General features: G+C 41.3%; 1 long non-coding RNA gene across 1 annotated transcript; it reads right to left on the bottom strand.

Annotated features, from left to right (window-relative positions):
• Positions 1–419: 419 nt before the first annotated feature.
• LOC125552833 lies at positions 420–1,525 on the bottom strand. The gene is made up of 2 exons (XR_007303806.1): positions 1,057–1,525; positions 420–904 (listed from the first exon to the last, which is right to left on the bottom strand). It is a non-coding gene; the product is annotated as an uncharacterized LOC125552833 (long non-coding RNA).
• Between the last annotated feature and the right edge of the window lie 4,592 nt (positions 1,526–6,117).

The raw sequence follows: 6,117 nt of genomic DNA, 5'->3' as shown, positions 1-6,117 counted from the left end.
AAGTCCTACTGCGAAAATTGTGGTACATATCAAGAAACCATAACACCTGGTAAGCATATTCTGCCAATTTGAATGAGAACTTCCATATTATATTTACTCTTAATGAGAGTGGTATGTAAAAATTGCTAAACTTATTGGATGGGAAGATCTCAGAAGCACCAAGCAAACCATTTATGTTTACTGAGATAGAGAAATAATGCTTGACAAAGATCAGTATAAGGCGGACAATTATTAGATAAGGGTCAAAACTTAGCACTATGAGAAACATGTCAAATTGTAATTATTCGAAACACATTCATACATGCACTTTTGTGAGTTTTATGTTGTTCTTGGAAACAACCCTTCTATCCTACAGCCTTTTCAGTTGAAGAGAACAAAGAGAAAAGCTTCAGTGTTATAGGCATCTCCCACAACACATGTGAAAAAACTAAAATCTATTGCATATCAATTAACACATATGGGCCAAAGTCAGTGAATACATGCAAGCCTTCTTTCTTTGTCTTAAATACACCTATTATTAATATAAGTTGCTAATATATGGTAACAACAAATAGAAAGAACACACCTTTTATCCAACAAATATTGAACACTTTTTGCTATAGGAAACTTCATATAATTATTACGGTTGTCTTGAAGAGACAATAATCAAAGTTGGGCAGAATGTCAACTAAAAAAATAGGTTCGATTCCCTAAAACAACGCAAGGCACATCAATGGCAAGTGACATAAGTTATATCCTAGAACACTATGAAGAACATGGCCGTCCAACCCGACGACACAGCTCTAGGCCAGCGCCACGAACTGGAGAGCAACGCCACTCAGTGAAACGAATCTCTTATTTTCTCCGGTGACCTCGAAGCCTTGCTGCTTGGGGGCAAAAAATCCTTCTCTCCAACAGAAAATTTCTACACGGGAAAAGACGGAGAAAGGTCAGGTGACCTTAATCATCCCCTTCTCATAGCCATAGCAAATCTCCATAAAGAATTCATGCCATTGCTGGAGGTTAGCAGACCAAGATCTGGGAAGGAAGGAGAAGGAGAGGAAGATGAGTGATTACCTAGAGGAGTGCCACCCCTCATGTTCAAGTGGACCCAACTCCATGGCCATCCAATCGATGACGGCGGCGAGCTGCAGGCACGTGTGGTCGAGCTGGATGACATGCCGCCGCCGGGAGCCTGGAGCCACCGCACTCCACCCCAAATCCCACTTCTCCCCTGTCCTCTTTTCTTAGCAAGATCTAGCAACGTATTGTGGATGAATCCTTAGATCAGGTAAGGAACAGGAGGAGAATGAGAATGGGGAAAGGGATGAATGGTACTACAGCCGTATAGATGCAAAATACAGTAGATTTTTTAACGAGATGCAAAATACAGTAGATTTTTCAACGAGATGCAAAATACTGTAGATTAAAGAAACGTGAAGCTCCCAATGTCGAGTCAAGTGTAATCTTTGACTATGTGGCCCCTGGGTTCCTGACGTGCATTTTGCACGCGGACTTGAATTCGCTAAATGAATAAAATGACGAAAAGCGGAGTTATCAAAAAAACATGTGTCGCTTCGTATTGCTTCTCCCAATTCCATCTGTCAAGCGCTGCTCTATGGCGATTGTATCGGACAGCCTACGAACGCCTGCTCGAAACACTTCTAGCACTGTTTTTTTCTGTTGGGATGGTAAACATATATAGAATTTTCTTTTCTAATGCAACTGGTATTAGCTACTAACTTTGTATTGAGCGGATAAACGTCTTACATATTTAGGGATGGAAGTAGTACATAATATATTTTTCTGAAAATTAATCTAGGATTTTTCGTTGAAAAACCTACATCATCCAGTATCTCGGGATGGATTAGGACCATATTGTAAAAATAGACAAATAGACAAATAGACAAATAGAAAATTGTTAGACATTCATTAAAAATAAATGCTTAGACAACTAAAATAATAAACTGAGGTAACTTAAACACAAAAAGAATGGTATGAAGAGGACAATGCATATGGAGGTGTTCTACTGGCAATAATTATAATCTTTTGTACAATGTCAAAAAATGTTAAATGCATGTCTATATGATTAAGAAAAAGGGTTTTGTCAGGTCTCAGTCGACTAAGGCTTAATCAAGCCTTAGTCAAACGACATAACATGTAAGAAAAAAAACCCAGAAAAAAGTTGAATGGGTCTCAATGTAAAATCACACGAATATAGCATCGACTGCGACGTAATGAAAACTCAATGGATTGAGATTTAACAAGACTATTAATAAAAATATCTAAAACATATTATTTATTAAAAAATCAACTCTAGCCGCGCAATTGCGCGGGTGGACCCACTAGTTTTGTAGTAAATTGGTAGATCGAATGCCAAATAAAATAAATAAGAATAAATTACAGCAAGGTATTTTTATATTTTTGGTTTAATAGATCTAAAAATAAATGCAAAGGAAAATAGATCGCAAAGGCAAATAGTATGAGAAAGAAGACTCAGGGGCCGTAGGTTTCACTAGTGCCTTCTCTCGAGAAAAATAGCAAATGACGAGTAAACAAAATACTGTTGGGCAATTGATAGAACTTCAAATAATCGTGACGATATCCAGGCAATGATCATTACATAGGCATCACGTCCAGGATTAGTAGACCGACTCCTGCCTACGTGTACTACTATTACTCCCCACATCGACCGCTATCCAGCATGCATCTAGTGTATTAAGTTCACGGAGAAATGGAGTAATACAATAAGAACGATGACATGATTTAGACAAGATCTATCTATGTAGAGATAGACCCCATCGTTTCATCCTTAGTAGCAACGATACATACGTGTCGGTTCCCTTTCTGTCATTGGGATCAAGCACCGGAAGATCGAACCCACTACAAAGCACATCTTCCCATTTCAAGATAAATAGATCAAGTTGGTCGAACAAAACCCAAATATCGGAGAAGAAATACGAGGCTATAAGTAATCTGTTGGGGAACGTATTATTTCAAAAAAAAATCCTACGATCACACAATATCTATTTAGGTTATGCATAGAAACGAGAGGGGGGAGTGTGTCTACGTACCATCGTAGACCGAAAGCGGAAGCGTTTAGTAATGCGGTTGATGTAGTCAAACGTCTTCGTGATCCAACCTATCAAGTACCGAACGAGCGGCACCTCCGCGATCTGCACACGTTCAGCTCGGTGACATCCGCCGTACTCTTGATCCAGCTGAGGCCGAGGGTGAGTTCCGTCAGCACGACGGCGTGTTGACGGTGATGATGAAATTACCGACGCAGGGCTTTGCCTAAGCACTACGACAATATGACCGAGGTGGAAAACTGTGGAAGGGGCACCGCACACGGCTAAAGATCAACTTGTGTGTCTGTGGGGTGCCCCCTCCCCCATATATAAAGGAGGGGAGGAGGAGGAGGGCCGGCCCCAAGGGGCGCGCCCAAGGAGGGGGATTCCTACTACTAGTAGGAGTAGGTTTCCCCCTTTCCTAGTCCAAGTAGGAGAAGAAGGAAGGAGAGGAAGAAGAGAAGGAAAGGGGGGCCGGCCCCCCTAGCCCTTGCCCAATTCGGTTTGGGCTAGGGGGGCGCGCGCCACCTCTTGGCCTGCCTCCTCTCTTCCACCACTAGGCCCATAAGCCCCAATAACTTCCCGAAGGGGGTTCCGGTAACCCCCGGTACTCCGAAACTTATCCGAAACGACCCGAACCATTCCGGTGTCCGAATATAACCTTCCAATATATGAATCTTTATGTATTGACCATTTTGAGACTCCTCGTCATGTCTGTGATCTCATCCGGGACTCCGAACAACCTTCGGTACATCAAATCACATAACTCATGATACATATCATCATCGAACGTTAAGCGTGCGGACCCTACGGGTTCGAGAACTATGGACATGGTCCACCAAAGTCCACACTTTGTTCTCTTACATGGATTCTATCTCAGATTTCATGGCCTCAAGCCATCTGTCGAAATCTGGGCTCATCATCGCTTCCTCATAGTTTGTAGGTTCATCATGGTCTAGCAATATGACTTCCAGAACAGGATTACCGTACCACTCTGGTGCGGATCGTACTCTGGTTGACCTACGAGGTTCGGTAGTAACTTGATCTGAAGTTTCATGATCATCATCATTAACTTCCTCACTAATTGGTGTAGGCATCACTGGAACTGATTTCAGTGATGAGCTACTTTCCAATTCGAGAGAAGGTACAATTACCTCATCAAGTTCTACTTTCCTCCCACTCACTTCCTTCAAGAAAAACTCCTTCTCTAGAAAGGATCCACTCTTAGCAACAAAGATCTTGCCTTCGGATCTGTGATACAAGGTGTACCCAACAGTTTCTATTGGGTATCCTATGAAGACGCACTTCTCCGATTTGGGTTTGAGCTTATCAGGATGAAACTTTTTCACATAAGCATTGCAACCCCAAACTTTAAGAAACGACAGCTTAGGTTTCTTGCTAAACCACAGTTCATACGGTGTCGTCTCAACGGATTTTTTTAGACGGTTCCCTATTTAACATGAATGCAACTTTCTCTAATGCATAACCCCAAAATGATAGTGCTAAATCGGTAAGAGACATCATAGATCGCACCATATCTAATAAAGTACAGTTACGACATTCGGACACAGCATTATGCTGTGGTGTTCCAGGTGGCGTGAGTTGCGAAACTATTCCACATTGTTTCAAATGAAGGCCAAACTCGTAACTCAAATATTCACCTCCGCGATTAGATCGTAGAAACTTTATTTTTTGTTAAGATGATTCTCAACTTCACTCTAAATTTCTTTAAACTTTTCAAATGTTTCAGACTTGTGTTTCATTAAGTAGATATACCCATATCTGCTCAAATCATCTGTGAAGGTCAGAAAATAATGATACCCGCCGCGAGCCTCAACACTCATCGGAACACATACATCGGTATGTATTATTTCCAATAAGTCAGTGGCTCGCACCATTGTTCCGGAGAACGGAGTCTTAGTCATCTTGCCCATGAGGCATGGTTCGCAAGCATCAAGTGATTCCAAAAGCCCACCAGCATGGATTTTCTTCATGCTCTTTACACCAACATGACCTAAACGGCAGTGCCACAAAGTAAGTTGCACTATCATTATTAACCTTGCATCTTTTGGCTTCAATATTATGAATATGTGTATCACTACAATCGAGATTCAATAAACCATTCACCCTGGGTGTATGACCACTGAAGGTTTTATTCATGTAAACAGAATAACAATTATTCTTTGACTTAAATGAATAATTGTATTGCAATAAACATGATCCAATCATATTATGCTCAACGCAATCACCAAATAACATTTATTTTAGGTTCAACACTAATCCTGAAGGTAAAGGGAGTGTGCGATGGTGATCTTATCAACCTTGGAATCACTTCCAATACACATCGTCACCTTGCCCTCAACTAGTCTCTGTTCATTTTATAACTCCTGTTTCAAGTTACTAATCATAGCAACTGAACTAGTATCAAATACCTAGGGGGTACTATGAATACTAGTAAAGTACACATCAATAACATGTATATCATACATACTTTTGTTCACTTTGCCATCCTTCTTATCCGCCAAGTATTTGGGGCAGTTCCGCTTCCAGTGATCATTTCCTTTGCAGTTAGAAGCACTCGGTTTCAGGCTTGGGTCTAGCTTTGGGCTTCTTCATGGGAGTGGCAACTTGCTTGCCATTCGTCTTGAAGTTCCCTTTCTTTCCCTTGCCCTTTTACTTGAAACTAGTGGTTGATACGTCTCCAACGTATCTATAATTTTTGATTGCTCCATGCTATTATATTATCTATTTTGGATGTTAATGGGCTTATTTTTACACTTTTATATTATTTTTGGGACTAACCTATTAACCTGAGGCCCAGCCCAAATTGCTGTTTTTTGCCTATTTTAGAGTTTCGCCGAAAAGGAATATCAAACGGAGTCCAAACAGAATGAAACCTTCGGGAGCGTTATTTTCGGAACAAACGTGATCCAGGAGACTTGGAGTGGACGTCAAGAATCAATTGAGGAGGCCACGAGGCAGGGGGGGCGCGACCTCCACCCTCGTGGGCCCCTCGTTTCTCCACCGACCTACTTCTTCCTCCTATATATATGCACGTACCCCGCAA

This window comes from Triticum urartu, chromosome 4 (assembly GCF_003073215.2).
Source record: "Triticum urartu cultivar G1812 chromosome 4, Tu2.1, whole genome shotgun sequence".
Classification (NCBI taxonomy): domain Eukaryota; kingdom Viridiplantae; phylum Streptophyta; class Magnoliopsida; order Poales; family Poaceae; genus Triticum; species Triticum urartu.
Note: the sequence above shows the minus strand (reverse complement) of the source record. Positions and strands in the feature narration are given on the sequence as shown.